This window comes from Anomaloglossus baeobatrachus, chromosome 8 (genome assembly GCF_048569485.1).
Source record: "Anomaloglossus baeobatrachus isolate aAnoBae1 chromosome 8, aAnoBae1.hap1, whole genome shotgun sequence".
Lineage (NCBI taxonomy): Eukaryota > Metazoa > Chordata > Amphibia > Anura > Aromobatidae > Anomaloglossus > Anomaloglossus baeobatrachus.
The window spans coordinates 168,238,271-168,259,960 of record NC_134360.1 but is presented as its reverse complement, the minus strand read 5'-3'; positions in this window follow the sequence as shown (position 1 = coordinate 168,259,960).

Genomic DNA, 21,690 nt, shown 5'->3' with positions numbered 1-21,690 from the left:
GACATTACACCCATTGCATTAAGTCAGAACTTCAAAGATTTCTTTTTAATTAATAAATTGGTGAACAATGGAGTGTGAGGGGGGTATTTTTTCAAAATAAATATTTTTTTTCTATGTGAGTGTGTTTTTAATTCTACATTTTCCGGGTTTTAACCCTCCATCACATACAATAGGCCTGACAGGCACATCTCTTTTACTTTCATTTCTCCTTCCTCACCAGATAGTGAGGAAATCCCCTCCCTCCAGGTAGTCTCCTGTCTCTAGCAGCTCTGTGAAACCTCATACCACAGTTGGATTGCAGAGCTTCAGGAGGACAGATATAACTGCGCTAATCTCTCAGGCTCATTGTATGTGAACTGAACACGTCACACTCAATAAGGTTGGTATTTTATGTTTTTATTCATCACATGCACTGCAAGTGTAATTTTTCTGGGGAAACTTCAGGATCTAATTCTGATTGAATATGTGTTTAATAGTACTTAAGGTACCTTAAAATTAAGTTTGTTTCCATAAATTTTCTTTGTAGAGTTTTTTGACAGAGTCAAAACTAGGGACTATTTGGTGGGAGTTTTGAAATGTTTGTATTTCAGTGTTATTAATTTTATGTTAAGTAAATGGGGTTTTTTTGCACCTGATTATGTGTAGTCTCTTTTATTACATCCCTATGAAGGTCACTGATCACTTTTAGAGCGCTGAAATTGCAAACATTAGATATTATAGGTATTTTTCTAGCCTGCGCCTCACAGTCACATTGTATGTGAACTCGTTAGAACCGATATTGTATGTGACGGAGGATTAATGGGGTGTCTGATCAACCCCTGTGCATTACTAACCCCTGGGCTTGATGCCAGCTGTCATCAACCCCCAAAGTATTACCCCAATTGCCATTGCACCACATTAACAAGGAATAGATGGACAAAGCACCATAATTTTGAGCATCCAATGGGGCAGCTGTGGGCTGCTATTTTTAGGTTGGGAAGGGCTAAATCACCTTGGGCCTTCCCACTCTAATAATATCCTCCCCCAGCTGTCTGCTTTACCTTGGCTGTTTATCAATAATAGGATGGACTCCACACTGTTTTTTTTTTAAATTTTAATTTTTTTTTAAAAAAATAGCGTGGGATTCTCTTTTTTTGATAACCAGCCTGCAGTTGTCTGCTTTTCCTGTGCTGGTTATCAAAAATAAACTGGAGCCCACATCATTTTTTTTATTGTTCACAAAATTGTACAGGCATCTTCCATATGCAACTAAGCTTGTTTAGACAAACTTTATTAGCATCCAAACTCCAAACTCGGATACAGACTTTCTTTAGAAGTCCATGTTCAAATTCGAGCTGTGGACAAACGATGTCCGATATAAACCCCAAATTTTATAGTTCATGTTCGCTCATACCTAGAAGTGAGGTAATGGGCATTTTATACCAACATATAAAAGGAAAAAATTTCAAAAATATAACTCATTCTCTATTTGTTTCTTTGTTCTCCTGAGTTCATCCTGCACTTTATTTTTCCTATTTAAGTTGAGCTAAAACTTAGACCTCAACTTAATTCTTTTACAATATATAAATTATCATGATATCTCAATTTTAAAAAGGTATACAAAAACTTTAATGACTTTTTATGACTTATTAGATTTTGAGTGGTGGACTGTTGAATAAAAGCCTATTCATTAACTCAAGAAGACACTAATTTTAGAAATCTCTAAATTTGTAATATATTGATGAAATTGTTATGTCTAATATAACCAGATATTGGAAGATAAGTGCAGTGACAATGACTTTACAAAGAATATGTTTATGAAAGTTTATTAAAAAGATTGAAGTCAAGCTGAGAATGTATGCATCAGCTTGGTAAACCTAGAATAGATTGAACAAGATTCCCACGCTGATCCTGACGGCTTCTTATTCATTATTTAGAAGTCCATCACAAAACCTACCTTTTAATAAAGTACATTTTACATGATTTAGTACAGGCTTCTAATAGGAGCTGAATAAGTAATGACTTCTTTTATTATTATTCAAATCCATTTCTCTGGCTATTTATATACAGTTCATGTGTTAACCATTTGCTGATTTGTACTTATACTGTACTCTGTGAATGATTTTATGGGTAATTCTGCCCATAGAAAACTTCACATAGATAATAACATTGTTGCTTTCAGGTACTTTTAAATGATTGAAAGAAAACAAAATGTACATTGCCAACAAAGCTGAAACATCTGTCAAATGCATAATACCAAGGTTAAGGGTCTGTTTCCACTGAGTGACTGAAGACAAGATACGACCACCGATTGAAAAATGTTTACCAATTGGCGGTCATTTGAATGCCTGTTTATTTAGGCAGACCAAAGTAAATGATGCCCACTGAGCGACCTATCCACGGCAAAGGCTGCCATTGTTCTTGGCAGTGTGAGTGCTGTGGTGAGCCAACGGTGAATCCCTGCACATGTCTGCTGATTTGAATAGCAGACACGTCCGGCTATCAGGAGCAGGTAGATCCGCGATTCAGGGAAGTTAGCAATATACAATAGGAAGATCCACAATGATAAGGTTAAGTAGCTGGACCAATCACTGAGCCAATAAAGTAATCAGACATAAAATGTAACTTTTACTATTCCACATATAAAAATGAACTGTAGTTCATAAATGAGTTAAAACCAGGGTTCACAATCGTCCCAATGATTGGACGATCAAACGGACCTAAATAAAGGAATATTAAGATCCTACACAACACGGACTGCCTCAGCTGGTTTGCATTCAAATGGACAATTATGCCCTCATAAGCACTCCATCCAACTGAAGAAAGAGGTATGCACACAAATAGTTTGTCACATTAAGAACCCCAATTATGGGAAACTGTCTCTGTGTGTATTATAGGCAGATATTATAAACACTGAGGAATTAGAAATAGAAAATATTCCTCTCTGATAAGGAATGGTCTTACCAAATCCCAGAATTATAGGCAGGCATTAATACAGGTTACCGGCTCAGTCACGGGGGGCTGTTTCTCAGCACATCATATCCCATACAGCCAGATAACCTCAGTCAGGCAATTTCAATGGTTCCCACTCCCAACGTTTCAAACTGGATCATCAGGGGAGTCCAAGTGGGATATCAGCGGTAGACGTCACTAAGCATCGCTTTTACATGACCCTCCACAGGTGCCCGATTCACACATCCAGGCGTGTGTCGAACCTAATTCAAGCTTGCGGCTTGTGACTGAGCCGGTAACCTGTATTAATGCCTGCCTATAATTCTGGGATTTGGTAAGACCATTCCTTATCAGAGAGGAATATTTTCTATTTCTAATTCCTCAGTGTTTATAATATCTGCCTATAATACACACAGAGACAGTTTCCCATAATTGGGGTTCTTAATGTGACAAACTATTTGTGTGTATACCTCTTTCTTCAGTTGGATGGAGTGCTTATGAGGGCATAATTGTCCATTTGAATGCAAACCAGCTGAGGCAGTCCGTGTTGTGTAGGATCTTAATATTCCTTTATTTAGGTCCGTTTGATCGTCCAATCATTGGAACGATTGTGAACCCTGGTTTTAACTCATTTATGAACTATAGTTCATTTTTATATGTGGAATAGTAAAAGTTACGTTTTATGTCTGATTATTGGCTCAGTGATTGGTCCAGCTACTTAACCTAGATACGCGATTCACTCACACCTATTAACCCCTTAGATTGTGCTGTCAATATGTGACAGTGTGATTTAAATGGCTGCGACAGGGAATTTGCCTTTCCCTGCCGCCATTGAAGGCACAGTGACGTGATCATGAGGAGTTGACGGTTGCCATGGCATAGTTCTTGTTACAGCCGGCAAAGCAGCAGCTGTAACAGGAGAGCAGAATTTCTGCTGATCAGAGCTGTGCAGTTATGATCAGCAGAAATGAATGAGCGATCAGACTGCTGATCCTTATACTTCTCTAGGGGGACTAGTAAAATTTTTAAAAAAAGTAAAAAAAGTTTTAAAAATGTGTAAAAAATTTAAAAAAAATTAAAAGTTCAAATCATACATGCATCATACACATATTTGGAATTGCTGTGTTCAGAAATGCCCAGTCTATCAAAATATAAAATCAAATTATCTGATCAGTAAATGGCATAGCAGCAAAAAAATTCCAAACACCAAAATTATGTTTTTTTTGTCGCCGCAAATTTTACACTAAATGAAATAACAGATAATAAAAATGTAGCATCTGCGCAAAAATGGTACCAATAAAAACGTCAGCTTAGTTCACAAAAACTGAGCTTCATATCCCAAAAATTGAGAACGCTTTGTGTCACGAAAAATGGTGCAAAAAGTGTTCCACTTTTTGGATAAAAGTGGCATCCTGGACAAGCCAGGTCGTCAAAGGTACTGCAACAACACACCCCACACCTCGAGATAGGCACACTAGTCACACACAAATCCTTGTTGCCTCCCTCCAGGGGCTGATGTCCACACCAGGTGGGGTGGAGCCAGGCGGTTGGCCCCACCCACTTGAGAGTTCACAGTCCTGGAGGCGGGAAAGGGAGCAGTTCAGTTAGGGAGAGTGAAGGAGAAGGAGGAGAGTGGCAGTAGAGGAGCAGACTGACCGTGTCCGGGTACGTGGCCCGGGCACCAAGAGCAAGGTTGGCAGATGGTGGTGGCCGTCTGCAGGAGAGGCTGATTGACGCGGAACCGTAGGACTAGGGATGGGCGGTGGCCCGCCGGTGCCGAACTGGGGAGCGAAGAGAAGCTAGCACAAATCGGCAGGGCCTACGAACCCCGACCAGGCTTGGAGTCGCCGTTAAACCGGTCAAATCCGTTAGCAACCGGAACCTCCGGGGTTTCCTAGCAGCAAAGACCCGACTGAAGGCAACCGTCCAAACCGAGAAAGGGAAATACAGCTACCACCACAGCTAGAATTCCCAGGGCCAGAGCCTGCGGGCAAAAGGGGCTCCTCCGGCACCTATCCAAGCTGGGGAGCGGGTTACCGGTGGGAAGCCATCGGGACCGTAGATACAAAACAGGTGCAGGGAAAGGCAGCCACCACCAACCTTCCCGGGGTAACTACAGCAGCCGGCTGCGGGACCTGTCCATACAGCCATTTGTTTTACCTGAGACTCTGTATCCATTCTTGGCTGAGTGAGTACCACCGTGCCATCCGGCATTGCGCTGCCCCCGCAACCCTGCACCTCGCCAACCCTGCCTCCCCGCCACCTCACCGGGCCCCGGGACCACCAAAGCCCCTACCCACGGAGGGGAGAGAACCATCTCAGCTGCTCCCTGTCATCGCTCCCGGGATCCCCGTCCAGAGCAGCAGTGGTGTCCCAACCTCACCACAAACCGTGGGTGGCGTCACGGACCAACTCCCCAAACCCAAACTACCCCCTTTCACTCACGGGCGAGGAGCGCCGCTCGAGTCCCCGGATCCGGCCCACCGCTCGAGCCACCGAGCAGCAGCAGCAGCGCCGGACCCGAGCATGGTGAGCGCAGCGCCCTCCCCGCCCGCAACAACTTGGCGTCACGAACAGGATCTTACCGTTCTACCGGCTGGTAGAAGTGTGCCTTGTGTCCCGCCGGTGGTGTCCGGCCGAAAAATTTCAAAAGCCGCCATCTTGGGCGCGAAGATTTTCCCGCTCGAGCATCTTCTCGAGCAGTGGAGGTACAAAACCCGAAGCTCCGCCCCTGAAGAGGAGGTGCTGAGAAAAAACCAAGGGGGGGCGGATGGCATCTGGCCACGGCTATAAAAGCAGGGACGCCAGGACTCTGCGGCCATATTTGGTTCCTGGAAGACACCGCTGCCAGTATGCACCGTCCGTCCAGTAACACCGCAGTCCCGGCCTGGTACCGTGGCGTGGGTGGAAGCCCGGACCGTCCAGCTGAGCAGCCGCCTGCAGGTCCAAATGCAGCTCCTCCTGGAGGAGTGGGAGGCCGACATGGCGGACGTGGTGGCGGCTGTACGGAGACGCGAGGAGGAGGAAGATTTGGAGGAGCGGGTAAGCGACCCACGCTCCTGTATTCCTAAGGGATCGGCCGCTGAGGGGCCCGGCCTGCGCTCGCTCACCCTGCTGCCTCCCCCGCTACCCGTGCTAGTCGCTACCGCCCCGCCACTAGGCCCTCTAACCGCACAACTGGTAGCGGAACCCTGCCCGTCCGCCCAAGCGGACCGACCTGCAGTTGAAGCCCGTAGCCGCCCTGAACCGCTTCCCTGGAACTTGCCGAAGATATAGTCCGCCGGTGAAGATGTACCGGTGGCACTTGCAGTGACCGTGCCTAGTTCCGTTCCGGCACCGGCGGTCCGTACCGTGCAGGAGGAGGTGGAGGTCAAGCGGGAGAGGACCCCTGTACCAATCCCCCACGCCTCGGCTGAGACTGCGCCGGGTCATTGCTGTGAGGCAGCACCCCAGGCCGTGACACCGTGGGATCTTCCACAGAGGGCGCCAGTAGTGGGCAGTGTAGTGGAAATCCCGCGGGGCCCCACCCGCACACAGGGGCAAGCAGTAGCCCCTTACTGGGACAGGGAACCAACCCCGCTGGGCCGAGAAATTACGGAGAGGGAAAAGCGGAGGGCTGAGCTGATAGCCCGCAGCATCCAAGAAAAGGAGAGCCTCCGCAGAGCCACCCTCCGAGTACGGGGCCCGATCTATGAGGGGTAAAGCAAGAAATCACCAGTTGGTATTTCTAGAGGACACTACTCACATGTATTGAATATTTTTAGCACCAGTGAGGATAAATTACTAAAACTTAGCTTTTATTTAAGCTCTTTAAAATTCAACAAAAACAGACAACTATAAAGTACACTTAGGATCACCCTGCAGGTAGCCAAGGTGCATGTTACCATGCTGTAATGCACAACCCTTGGACAAATACCAATAGGGGGAGTACAGTTATGTGTAATACTGATATCAATTACTGTCAACTATGCGCATTATAAAGATATTAGACAGATGTTCCGTTATCTAAATGCCAAATTTGGAGATCTATCTCCTCAAAGACAGTAAGATATAAACAATTCCCTTATGCAGGGGTTAATTACACATACTAGAATATAAAACTTAGAAAGATCTCACCCATTTGGAGGATCTTCAAACGTTTGGTACGGCAGTCCGTCTTTTGGAGGGGTCACAAAGGGGCCTGTGGTCCAGGCTGGGTATAACTTGCCCTAAACCCCCTTGTCTCCCGTCCTTACAAGGACGGTCCACATCTGAACCTATGTCCTTGCAAAAAATAGTCCCACATGCCTCCCGCCTCCCGACGCGTTTCGTCACTTTCTGTGACTCCTCAGGGGTCCAAGCATGAAAGATCATGTAGTGGGTCAAAAGAGTGGTGTGTGACCTGCAGAGTCCAAACACCAAATGCTGCCAACCGCCAGCCCCCTCATTAGTCATCTATAAGTATATAGTTAAGGGCCCGCACAGCCAATCCTAACAACCTCCAATCAGGTGCAACTCATGAATAAACTCAGAACTCACCATTTGAATAATGATTGTCACCATGCCGCCGGCTTCCCACGTGTCCCGGGCATTATCATGTTGTCCAAACTCCATTATGCCCCGGCGTGTGCCGCACTTCCGGGTGGCGGTCACGAGAGGGAGGCCTGATCCGCATCACGTGGTGCATTCGTCACCACGTGGTCGGACATGTGATCTCGCGCGTCACCATGTCCTTCAGTGCGGACCTCCGATATCAGGCCCGCCCACAGACAGAGGCCAGTTCTGCATCACGTGGTGCACTCCGCACCACGTGATCAGACATGTGATAAGACACATCACAATGCCCTTCAGTGTGGTCCTCCGATATCGGGCACGCCCACAGAGCCCACAATCGATAATCACGCACAAAGTACATATCCCTTAGAGTAAGCCATTGGGTTATAGTGTTATTATTATACTCAGTTATGTGAATGTAGTTTTATATCAGGGAACCCCCCACATATGGAAGAGATGTCACGTGATGCAAATCTATGTATTGCACTGTGCATATTGAAAACAGTGTTGGCTGATACACGGCACTGTTTTCAATATGCACAGTGCAATACATTACGCTCCATATGGTATGTTTGGCCCTTTGGAGGGACAGTGGGTGGTTTTGAAGCATGTAATCCCTCCGTTGTTGATACGATGGCAGGGTGGATCACGTGATTTGCATCACGTGACATCTCTTCCATATGTGGGGGATTCCCTGATATAAAACTACATTCACATAACTGAGTATAATAATAACACTATAACCCAATGGCTTACTCTAAGGGATATGTACTTTGTGCGTGATTATCGATTGTGGGCTCTGTGGGCGTGCCCGATATCGGAGGACCACACTGAAGGGCATTGTGATGTGTCTTATCACATGTCTGATCACGTGGTGCGGAGTGCACCACGTGATGCGGAACTGGCCTCTGTCTGTGGGCGGGCCTGATATCGGAGGTCCGCACTGAAGGACATGGTGACGCGCGAGATCACATGTCCGACCACGTGGTGACGAATTCACCACGTGATGCGGATCAGGCCTCCCTCTCGTGACCGCCACCCGGAAGTGCGGCACACGCCGGGGCATAATGGAGTTTGGACAACATGATAATGCCCGGGACACGTGGGAAGCCGGCGGCATGGTGACAATCATTATTCAAATGGTGAGTTCTGAGTTTATTCATGAGTTGCACCTGATTGGAGGTTGTTAGGATTGGCTGTGCGGGCCCTTAACTATATACTTATAGATGACTAATGAGGGGGCTGGCGGTTGGCAGCATTTGGTGTTTGGACTCTGCAGGTCACACACCACTCTTTTGACCCACTACATGATCTTTCATGCTTGGACCCCTGAGGAGTCACAGAAAGTGACGAAACGCGTCGGGAGGCGGGAGGCATGTGGGACTATTTTTTGCAAGGACATAGGTTCAGATGTGGACCGTCCTTGTAAGGACGGGAGACAAGGGGGTTTAGGGCAAGTTATACCCAGCCTGGACCACAGGCCCCTTTGTGACCCCTCCAAAAGACGGACTGCCGTACCAAACGTTTGAAGATCCTCCAAATGGGTGAGATCTTTCTAAGTTTTATATTCTAGTATGTGTAATTAACCCCTGCATAAGGGAATTGTTTATATCTTACTGTCTTTGAGGAGATAGATCTCCAAATTTGGCATTTAGATAACGGAACATCTGTCTAATATCTTTATAATGCGCATAGTTGACAGTAATTGATATCAGTATTACACATAACTGTACTCCCCCTATTGGTATTTGTCCAAGGGTTGTGCATTACAGCATGGTAACATGCACCTTGGCTACCTGCAGGGTGATCCTAAGTGTATTTTATAGTTGTCTGTTTTTGTTGAATTTTAAAGAGCTTAAATAAAAGCTAAGTTTTAGTAATTTATCCTCACTGGTGCTAAAAACGATCTATGAGGGGCAAGTGAGAAGGTTCGATGTCCATCGGGGGTACGGATTTATCTTCGAGCCGGGCCTGGAGGCCGAAGTCTTTGTGGCCCGTCGGGACATTAATGCCCACCTGCCGGAGGACAACCCGGGCCGTAACCTGCTCCCAGAAGATCTGGTACAATACATGCGGCACTGCGGAGAGAGGGGCTGGTTTGCCCTGGACGCCAAGCTGAGAGGAGGCCAGGAGGCCCAAGCACCAGCCCAGCCCCCTCCTCCGGCTTGCGTTGTGGATTTGAAGTGAGTCAGCGGTCCCTCCGTTGCACCGTCATCCCCGTTGGGACCACCAGCACCGTTGTCAAGTGAATTAAAGTAATCAACTGAGATGTTAACCTGATTATCAATCGTGATTGAACCGGCCGTTGCCGACAAGTTTGCCCCCGTAGGGACCCTTTGCACCGTGCGTAAGGAACTACTTACGGACAAGCCCGAGAACTTGCAGGGCAACCACAATCTTGTGGAATGTAGATAATTGGCTTAATTCCATTGCCACCTCCGGAGAGGCAGATTGGAGGAAGGGCCCGCAGCAGAGTAGGCTGGGGCCCGGCCACCACCTGGACCGGTGGCCATCCTCCGGGGGTCAGGGGTTCCCCATGGACGCGGGTCCCCTGAAGTGACCGTAGGGTGCGAGACCACGTACCCATTCCCGCTCGGGCAGCCTGGATCTGGACTGGGGTCAAGGGGTGCTGCCCACTTCTTAGGGGCAGCATCAGGGCCAGGTTGTTTGGGCGTGAGAGAGCCGAAGCCGACTGTTAATAAAATGTGTTGTAACGTTGAAAGTACCGTGCCTCCCATTATGGGAAGATTTATAAAAAAAATACTTATGTTTATTGTTTACATGTTTTCTACCTCTTTTACAGTTTTACAAAAATAAAACCGGTGATGGACGGGCAGCCCGCGGACGGTCTGCATTTAACCAAGGGGGACTGTGGTGCCCTGGAAAAGCCAGGTTGTCACAGGTACTGCAACAACACACCCCACACCCCGAGATGGGCACACCAGTCACACACAAATCCTTGTTGCCTCCCTCCAGGGGCTGATGTCCTCACCAGGTGGGGTGGAGCCAGGTGGTGAGGCACCACCCACTGAGGAGTTCACAGTCCTGGAGGCGGGAAAGGGAGCAGTTCAGTTAGGGTGAGTGAAGGAGAAGGAGGAGAGTGGCAGTAGAGGAGCAGACTGACCGTGTCCGGGTACGTGGCCCGAGCACCAAGAGCAAGGTTGGCAGACGGTGGTGGCCGTCTGCAGGAGAGGCTGATTGATGCAGAACCGTAGGACTGGGGACGGACGGTGGCCCACCAGAACCGAACCGGGGAGCGAAGAGAAGCCAGCACAAACCGGCAATGCCTACGGACCCCGACCAGGCTTGGAGTCGCCGTTAAACCGGTCAAATCCGTTAGCAACCGGAACTTCTGGGGTATCCTAGCAGCAAAGACCCGACTAAAGGCAACTATCCAAACCGAGAAAGGGAAATACAGCTACCGCCACAGTTAGAATTCCCAGGGCCAGAGCCTGCGGGCAAAAGGGGCTCCTCCGGCACCTATCCAAGCTGGGGAGCGGGTTACCGGTGGGAAGCCATCAGGACCAAAGATACACAACCGGTGCAGGGAAAGGCAGCCACCACCAACCTTCCCGGGGTAACTACAGCAGCTGGCTGCGGGACCCGTCTATCCAGCTGTTTGTTTTACCGCAGACTCTGTATCCATTCTTGGCTGAGTGAGTACCACCGTGCCATCCAGCACCGCGCTGCCCCCGCGACCCTGCACCTCGCCAACCCTGCCTCTCTGCCACCTCACCCGGCCCTGAGACCACCAAAGCCCCTACCCACGGAGGTGAGAGAACCATCTCAGCTACTCCCTGTCATCGCTCCCGGGATCCAAGTCCAGAGCAGCGGTAGTGTCCCAACCTCACCACAAACCGTGGGTGGCGTCACGGACCAACTCCCCAAACCCAAACTACCCCCTTTCACTCACGGGTGAGGAGCGCCGCTCGAGTCCCCGGATCCGGCCCACCGCTCGAGCCACCGAGCAGCAGCAGCAGCGCCGGACCCGAGCGTGGTGAGCGCAGCGCCCTCCCCGCCCGCGACATAAACTTCTGAAATTTTTTTAACCCTTTAGATAAAAGTAAACCTATACATATTTGGTGTCTGCGACCTTGTACTGACCTGAGACATCACACAGACACATCAGTTTTACAATATAGGGAACACAGTGAATAAACTACTCCAAAAACAATCGTGCAATCATACTTTTTTTGCAATTTCTCCGTACTTAGCATTTTTTTTGCCTTTTTTCAGTACACTATATAGTAAAACTATGTTTCATTTAAAATTGCAACTTGTCCTGCAAAAAACAAACTCTCATATGGCAAGATTGACAGAAAAATAAAAATGTTATGGCTCTTGGAATAAGGGAGCAAAAAACAAAACTATAAAACGGAAAATCACCTTCGGGTTTAATCACGATTCAATTCTATTTAATTGGATTAGCTTTTTCTTATACTATCCACTTTTAAGGGCCTGTTACACATAGCGATGTCGTTAGCGAGATCGTTGAAACGTCACAGGTTTTGTGATGCAACAGCAACCCGCTAGCGATCTCGTTACGTGTGACACGTCCTGGTTCATTTTTTGATCATTGGTGTTTCACTGGGCAGCATGCATCGCTGTGTTTGATGCCATAACAATGACGAGCGACCTCGTTGGCACGCCTGGGTGGACATACTACGCCTCTATCGAGGTCTGAGTCATCAGAATAGCTGCTGTATGACAGGGTCAGAAAAACCACAAAAAACTATATCAAAAAAAACACCAAAAAGGAGCCAAGACAAATGATATGTGCACACACAGAATGTGGTGAGCCTTCCTCATAAAGATGGCTGCAGCCAAGGTGCAAGATGCTGATGTCACAGCCACTCAACCTCCACACTAGAGGGGAGGGGCGGCTGCTTAGCATAAGACATGCACACTAAAAAGGCTTGCACTGGGAGCCCATCATATAATGAGTGAAATGCACAGTGTCTGAACTGTGACCTATAAATGACGCCAGAAACCCAGGTCAGGCGGGCAAAACAGCACTATATAGGTGCATCTCGCACGGATACACGAGACGCACAGTGTCTGAATTAAGGCCTATAAATGACACACAACACCAGGTCCAGGCGGGTCAGTTAGCACTATATAAGTACATAACACATGACAGGCTCACCATTTTCCACCTGAATTCAAAAGCTCCACACACATCCTGCAAAAATGGATAAAATGTGCCATACCTCAAATAGTGAGATATTAGTTTATATTTTGGCCCAAAATATGTAAGCTCGCAATCCGTTCGTCAGGGATTCTCACACTTGCGAGTCCCTACACTGAATTAGTTAGAAAAACCACAAAAAACTATATCAAAAACACACCTAAAAGGAGCCAAGACAAATGATATGTGCACACACAGAATGTGGTGAGCCTTCCTCATAAAGATGGCTGCAGCCAAGGTGCAAGATGCTGATGTCACAGCCACTCAACCTCCACACTAGAGGGGAGGGGAGGCTGCTTAGCATAAAACATGCACACTAATAAGGCTTGCACTGGGAGCCCATCATATAATGAGTGAAATGCACAGTGTCTGAACTGTGACCTATAAATGACGCCAGAAACCCAGGTCAGGCGGGCAAAACAGCACTATATAGGTGCATCTCGCACGGATACACGAGACGCACAGTGTCTGAATTAAGGCCTATAAATGACGCACAACACCAGGTCCTGGCGGGTCAGTTAGCACTATATAAGTACATAACACATGACAGGCTCACCATTTTCCACCTGAATTCAAAAGGTCCACACACATCCTGCAAAAATGGATAAAATGTGCCATACCTCAAATAGTGAGATATTAGTTTATATTTTGGCCCAAAATATGTAAGCTCGCAATCCGTTCGTCAAGGATTCTCACACTTGCGAGTCCCTACACTGAATTAGTTAGAAAAACCACAAAAAACTGTGTGACAGGGTCCCAACGACCACCTAGGTTGTTATACGGATTGCCGTATTCTTGGTGCATCGTTAATTAGATCTGCCTGTTTGACAGCTTACTAGCGACCATGTAGCAATGTACCAGCGATCCTGACCAGGTCGTATAGCTGTCGGGATCACTGGAACATCGCTATGTGTAACGGGACCCTTAGGGGCTCTTTGCACACTACGACATCGCACGTGCGATGTCGGAGGGGTCAAATCGAAAGTGACGCACATTCGGCATCGCACTCGACATCATAGTGTGTAAATCCTAGATGATACATTTAACGAGCGCAAAATCGTCGTAATCGTATCATCGGTGTAGTGTCTGGGAAATCCATAATTACGTTGCAGCGACAGGTACGATGTTGTTCCTTGTTCCTGCGGCAGCACACATCGCTGTGTATGAAGCCGCATGAGCGACGAGGAACATCACCTTACCTGCGTCCTGGCTGCAATGAGAAGGAAGGAGGTGGGCAGGATGTTTACGTCCCGCTCATCTTCGCCCCTCCGCTCCTATTGGTCGCCTGCCGTGTGACGTTGCACTGACGCCGCACGACCCGCCCCCTTAGGAAGGAGGTGGTTCGCCGGCCAGTGCGACGTCACATGGTGGGTGAGTGCATGTGAAGCTGCCGTAGCGATAATGTTCGCTATGGCAGCAATCACATGATATCGCACCTGCGACGGGGGCTGGGACTATCGCGCTCGGCATCGCATGCATCGGCTTGCGATGTCATTGTGTGCAAAGTGCCCCTTAGGGTATGTGCGCACGTTGCTTTTTACCTGCTTTTTTGCTGCTTTTTCTTCTGCGCTGTTTAATGCCAAAATGGATGTGTTCTTCTATTCAAGCAAAGTCTATGGGAATTTGGGTTTCTTGTTCACACTATGTTGTTCAAAATGATGCCTTTTTGTGGCAGAACTTTGGTCAAAAACTCAGCTTTGCAGTGCAAAACCCAAATGGCAAAAACAATTGACATGTTGCTTCTTTGAAAAGCTGAGTTTTTGACCAAAGTTCTGCCTCAAAAAGGCAGCATTTTGAACAACATAGTGTGAACAAGAAACACAAATTCCAATAGACTTTGCTTGAATAGAAGAAAGAACACATCCATTTTGGCATTAACCCCATAGCGACGGCCTAACGTCTCAAGACGTCGGAAAAACAGGGTACTTATTCTGTTCCGACGTCTTGAGACGTCAGGCCGGAAAAATCCTGTAGCGCCCCCCAGTGACGAAAAATCTCGGGGGTTTCAGCTACCGGGGGTAGCTGAGACCCCCCAGATTATGAATCGGGGTGTTTTGTATGCACCCCGTTAATGCGATCGCCGGTATACACCGTATACCGGCGACAACATAAAAAAAAAAAAAATGGCTGGTAAAATTTATTTATTTCTCATCTGACGTGATCAAACATGTCAGATGAGAAATAAATGTGAGCCCTTAGTGCCCCCAAAGCCCCCGGTACCGGAGAAATCCATCCAACCCCCCCCCCTCCGGAAAATCCAAGATGGCGCCGACGCGCGCTGAAAACTCCCGCCGCCGCCGCCTCTGCATTCATTTCCCTCCGATCTGAAATGATCAAACATTTCAGATCGGAGGGAAATGTCCCCCTCCTGACCTCTCCTCCGGTACACCGGAGCTCTTTGGTCCCTGGAGCCCCCTCCAGTTCTTCAGAGCCCCCCTCCGAAGCGTGCAAGATGGCGCCGACGCGCGCTGAAAACTGCCGCCGCCGGCTCTGCATTCATTTCCCTCCGATCTGAAATGATCAAACATTTCAGATCGGAGGGAAATGTCCTCCCCCTGACCCCTCCTCCGGTCCACCTGAGCCCTCTGGTCACCGGAGCCCCCTCCGGGTCTCCAGAGCCACCCCCCCTACCCCGCATTCATTCTGCTCTTTCTGCCGCATGTGACACGTCACATGCGGCAGAAAGGTGTCCCCAGGTCCCACTAGGTCACCCCCCATCACCCCCCCCCAGCCCCCGAGCCCCCGAGCCCCCGAGCCCCCGAGCCCCCGGTCATACGTTACCTGTCTGGTGATCCGTCCCGCGATCACGCCGCCTCCTTCTTGAATGCTGACGGCGCATGCGCAGACAGCGGCTGTCAGCTGGATTCCTCCCCCGGTCCACAGTGGAGCAGCCTGTGCATCAGCGACGTCAGTCTTGCAGGGACGCTGACGTCGCTGATGCACAGGCTGCTCCACTGTGGACCGGGGGAGAGTGAGTGCAGTAATCAGCAGTCTCTCCATGTGAGGAGTGTGGTCCTCACATGGAGAGACTGCTGTTCCAGAAAATGGGGGGTACGTTCTGTGAGCGTGCCCCTCATATTCTGGAATGAGGTTACTGCAGGTCACTCTGCCCTAAGTTGGACCGGGGCAGTGTGAGTGCAGTATTCTCAGATTACTGCACCCACACTGCTCATGGAGAGCTTGCTCTTCCAGAAAATGGGGGATACGTTCCCTGAACGTGCCCCCCATATTCTAGAAGATCCAGAGTCGGCGTGGGACCTCACGGATTACAGCGGATTACAGCGACCGTAATTTCTTTATTTTCAATAAATTGGGGAAAGAGGAATGTTTCGGGGAGTTTTTTTTCAAATAAATTTTTTTTTTGTCTTTTTTTTTTGTCTATTACTTGACTGGGTTAGTGATGTCGGGTATCTGTTTAGATGCCGTGACATCACTAACCCCAGGGCTTGATGCCAGGTGACATTACAGCTGGTATCAACCCCATATATTACCCCGTCTGCCACCGCACCAGGGCGCGGGATGAGCTGGGGCGAAGCGCCAGGATTGGCGCATCTAATGGATGCTATTTTTAGGCTGGGAAGAGTCCAATAACCATGGCTCTTCCCACCCTGAGAATACCAGACGCCAGCTGTCCGCTTCACCTTGGCTGGTGATCTAATTTGGGGGGGACCCCACGTTTTTTTTTTTTTAAAAAAACGCCTGGGGAGCCCTCCAAATTGATCACCAGACAAGGTGAAGCTGTCAGCTGTGGTTTGCAGGCTACAGCTGTCTGCTTTACCCTAGCTGGCTATCAAAAATGGGGGGGACCCCACGTCGTTTATTTTAATTATTATTTTTTTGGGGGGCTAAATACAAGGCTAGGCACCCTTTAGTGCCACATGAAAGGCACTAAAGGGCGCCAGCTTAGAATATGCAGGGGGTGGGACGTTATATATGTTTGACATGTATCCATTCATCCATTGTAGCATTTTAGGCTGTGCGCCCACAATCGGGATTTGCAGCGTTTTGGGCGCAGAGTGTTTTCCCTGCGTCCATAACGCTGCATTGTGCAGTAGAAGCACAGTGGAAGGATTTTTAGAAATCCCATGCCCAATGTGCTTGCTCAATGTGCTTCTTTTCTCCGCCACATAAACTGACCTGTGGCGCAGCTTCCCGAGCCTCAGCATGTCAATTTATGCTGCGGAGATGAGTGTTCTCTGCAGGTAGCATAGAGCTCCACAGCGGCCTGAACCCAAATCGTGGGCATGGGCAGCTGCGTTCTCCCGTGGACAACACTCACATCTCTGCAGGAGGCTGACACTGTGTACTAGACGCCGTGTCGCTGGCTCATGGCCACATAGCCTAAAAGTGATACATTGGTTGCTACAGCAACATTTTTGTGAAGTACCTGTGGATTCAAAATGCTTATTATACTCCTGAATAAAATCCAGTTTCCAAAATGGGGTCACTTGTGGGGGTTTCTAATGTATAGGTACCCAAGGGGCCCTGCAAATGTGACATGGTGCCCGCAATTTATTTCAACTTTTCCAGAATTCAAATGGTGCTGCTTCCATTCCAAGCCCTCCCATTTATCCAAACAGAGGTTTTTGGCCACATGTGGGGTATCCCTGTGCTCATAAGACATTGGATAACAACCTGTTGGGTCCACGGTTTGTTGTTGTCTCTTGAAAAAGTGAGAAATTTGATGCTGAAGCAACATTTTTGTGAAAAAAATGAAAATTTTCAATATGGCAACCTAAGCTTATCAAATTCTGTGAAGTATTCGTGGATTCATACTGCTCACTATACACCTAGATAAAAGCCTTGAGGTGTCTTGTTTCCAGAATGGAGTCACTTGTGGGGGACCTCCACTGTTTAGGCACCTCAGGGGCTCTCCAAATGCAACCTGGCGTCCGCTATTGATTCCAGCCAATTTTGCAGTCAAATGGCACTCCTTCCCTTCCGAGCCCTGCCATGCGCCCAAACAGTTGATTTCCACCACATATAAGGTATCGCCAAACTCAGGAGAAATTGCACAATAAATGTTATGCTGAATTTTTTCCTTTTACTCTTGTAAAAAAAAAAGCTACCTGGTTGAAATAACAATTTTGTGGTAAAATTTTTTTTTTTTTTTTCATGGCTCAACGTTATAAAATTCTGTGAAGCACCTGGGGGTTCAGGGTACTCACCAAACATCTAGATAAATTCCTTGAGGGGCCTAGTTTCCAAAATGGGGTCACTTGTGTGGGGTTTCTGCTGTTTAGGTACCTTAGGGGTCCTCCAAATGTGACATGGTGCCCGCAATCTTTTTCAGCCAAATTTCCTTTCCAAAATTCAAATATTGCTCCTTTCGTTCCAAGCCCTCCCATTTGTCCAAACAAAGGTTTCAGACCACATGTGAGGTATCACCGCGCTCATAAAAAAGTGGTTAACAAACCTTGAGGTCAAATTTTTGGAATTACCTCTTGAAAAAGTGAGAAAATTGATGCTAAAGCAACATTTTTGAGAAAATTATTAAAATTTTCAATATGACAACGTAACGTTAACAAAATCTGTGAAGTACCTGTGGATCTAAAATGCTCACTATACCCCTAGATAGAAGCCTTGAGGGGTCTAGTTTCCAAAATGGTGTCACTTGTGAGGGGTTTCTTCTGTTTAGGTACCTTAGCGGACCTGTAAATGCAACATGGTGCCCGCAATCTATTTCAGCCAAATTTTCTTTCCAAAATTCAAATATTGCTCCTTCTGTTCCGAGCCCTCCCATTTGTCCAAACAGAGGTTTCTGACCACATGTGGGGTATCGGCGCACTCATAAGAAAGTGGGGAACAAGTTTTGGGGTCCATTTTGTTGTGTTAGTTCTTCTAAAAGTGAATAAATTTGGTTTAGAGCAACATTTTTAGGTAAAATTTAATTTTTGCTTTTTTTCATTCCACATTGCTTTTGTTCATGTGAAGCACCTGAAGGGTTAATAAACTTCTTGAATGTGGTTTTGAGTACTTTGGGGGGTGCAGTTTTTATAATGGTGTCACTTTTGGGTATTTTCTGTCATCTAGGCCTATTGAAGTCACTTCAAATGTGATGTGGTCCCTAAAAAAATGGTTTTGTAAATTTTGATGTAAAAATGAGAAATCGCTGATAAACTTTGAACCCCTCTAACTTCCTAACAAAAAAGAATTTTGTTTCCAAAATTGTGCTGATGTAAAGTAGACATGTGGGAAATGTTATTTATTAACTATTTTGTGTCACAGAAATCTCTGGTTTAACGGTATAAAAATTCAAAAGTTGAAAATTGCTAAATTTTCAAAATTTTTGCCAATATTCAATTTTTTTCTTCAATAAACGCAAAAAATATTGTCCTAAATTTGGTACTAACATGAAGTCCAATATGTGACGAAAAAACAATCTCAGAATCACCGGGATCCGTTGAAGCGTTCCAGAGTTATAACCTCATGAAGTGACACTGGTCAGAATTGCAAAATTTGGTCTGGTCATTAAGGTGAAAATTAGCTCCGTCACTAAGGGGTTAAACAGCGCAGAAGAAAAAGCAGCAAAAAAGCAGGTAAAAAGCAGGTAAAAAGCAACGTGCGCACATACCCTTAGACTTTCTGCCTAGCTATACACAGTCTTTACTTATCTTGGTATACATTAGGGCTTTGGGGTGTCTTGTTTGCTGCCTACCTTTGAACATGTAATGTTAACAATGTGCACCTCATGAGAAGGGCTACATTTTGTTATTTAGCCTTGAAGAAAATGAAGTGTAAAATAGTGTAAATCATAAAGATCTCATTTGTTTTAGTGATTAATATCTACACAGAAACTGATTTCTGAATAACCAATATATTTTCTATTTAAGTTAACAATAAATTGTTTTTTCTTGGAGATCCATAAGTTGTGACCTGTTAGGTTTCCAGTTTTCCAATAAATACCTTTTTTTATTTTGTCAAGATTTGGTCTTCAAGTAGAATTGGGACATTTTTCCATATAATAGTTTATAGTGTGTCTCTCTTTTGACTAAGTTTAATAGTTATTTTTGCATTACACTTGGGATGGTTTGTCCATTATATTTTTAGTAATGATTCCCCTCTTTCTTTCTCTGAAAGCACAATTCAAGGTTTTTTTTTATTTTACCCATGGAGTCATGCTTCTAATCTAATTCCCCCTACTCTCATTATTAGCTCATGCTGCCCTCATCTTCTATCATCACCACTCCGGTCGATTTTCTTCAGTTTGTGACCTACCGGCTGCTCCAGTCTTTCATTGAGCGTGCCGGAGGTCACTCTTAACTACGAGTCTACGAGAGCCTAATTTTGGCTTTGCTCTGGCTCTTGTAGACTTGCATTGAGAGCTTGTGATGTAACTTCTGACTTCTAGCCAGTCAGAAGTTACAGTCACTAAATGGCACTGCAAGATGTGAGCAAAGCTGATAAAATATGAAAACACTGGAGAGTGAGTATAAAAATAGGATGAGGGATCTAAAGGGTGCTTTACACGCTATGACATCTCTAGCTATAGCTAGTGATGTCGTACGAGATAGCACCCGCCCCCGTCGTACATGCGATATGTGGTGATCGCTGCCATAGCGAACATTATCGCTACGGCAGCGTCACACGCACATACTTGTCAGCGACGTCGCTGTGACCGCCGAACAATCCCTCCCTCAAGGGGGAGGTGCATTCGGCATCATAGCGATGTCACTGTGGCGTCACTAAGCGGCCGGCCAATAGAAGCGGAGGGGCGGAGATGAGCAGGACGTAAAATCCTGCCCACCTCCTTCCCTCCGCATTGCCGGTGGACGCAGGTAAGGAGATGTTCCTCGTTCCTGCGGTGTCACACATAGCGATGTGTGCTGACGCGTAAACGAGGAACAACATCGCTAGTGGCCAAACAACAATATTTTTTTTTAGAACGACCTCTCCAAAACCAACGATTTTTACCACTTTTGGGATCGTTCAAGGTCGCTCGTACGTGTCAACCGCTGCGATGTCGCTAACGGCGCCGGATGTGTGTCACAAACACCGTGACCCCGACGATATATTGTTAGCGATGTCGCAGCATGTAAAGCACCCTTTAGATTAAAAGCACCACTGCAGCATTAACAAACAAATAAATGCTAGAGCGGTGCTTTATCGCAACATTGCCACAAAACCTTTTATTGTCTAAATCTATGTAAATGTATAGGTAGTGTAGGGAAAGTGCAGTAATATACTCATAAATTGCTATGATGCCCGGTTTCTAGTACTACTCCAGTGCTCTTCTCATTCATTCTTACTTACGTGACTGCTATTTTAACTTGACAGATCACACTGGGGTCTATGCGTGAGCCGGAAATGGCTTTTACAATGCAAGTCTATGAAGCACTAGAATGAAGCTCCATAGCCTTACATTGTAAAAGCAACTTCTTTCTCACGCATAGATCCCAGTGTGATCTGGCAAGTCGGAATTGCAATAATTTGAAAAAAGACAAGAGCAGAAATGGGAAGACAGAGATCAGTGAGTATATTACCGCACCTAGACATAACTTCACATATGAGGGCAGTCAGAGAGTGGAACAGGCTACCACGGGAGGTAGTGAGTTCTCCATCAATGGAAATCTTCAAGCGGAAGCTGGATAAACATATAGCTGGGATGATTTACGAAAACTGTACATGCAGGGGGTTGGACCCGATGACTTTTGAGGTCCCTTCAAACTCTGCCATTCTATTATTCTAGTATATACATTTTTACAGGTTTAGGAAATAAAACATGTTGCTGGAGTGTTTCTTTAATTGATGTTCTTCCTATCATTATGTTTTCAGCAGTTTAGAAAAGTCCTTATGCAAAGTGTCACTTAGAATTTATGTGTGTTTCATGACAAGCTCCAACTCTCCATTTGTAGATATTTATCTAAGAGCCAGACACAGGATACTGGGGAGGAGGAGGAAAGAAACATGTCAGCGCCATTTTATACACGGAGAAGAATTTTCATTTTAAATGTAATATGAGAAAAACAGAATCAGATGGAAAACAAGATTGAGGAAGGATTTGTTGTTGTATTTTGTGAATTTTGTTGAATATTCCT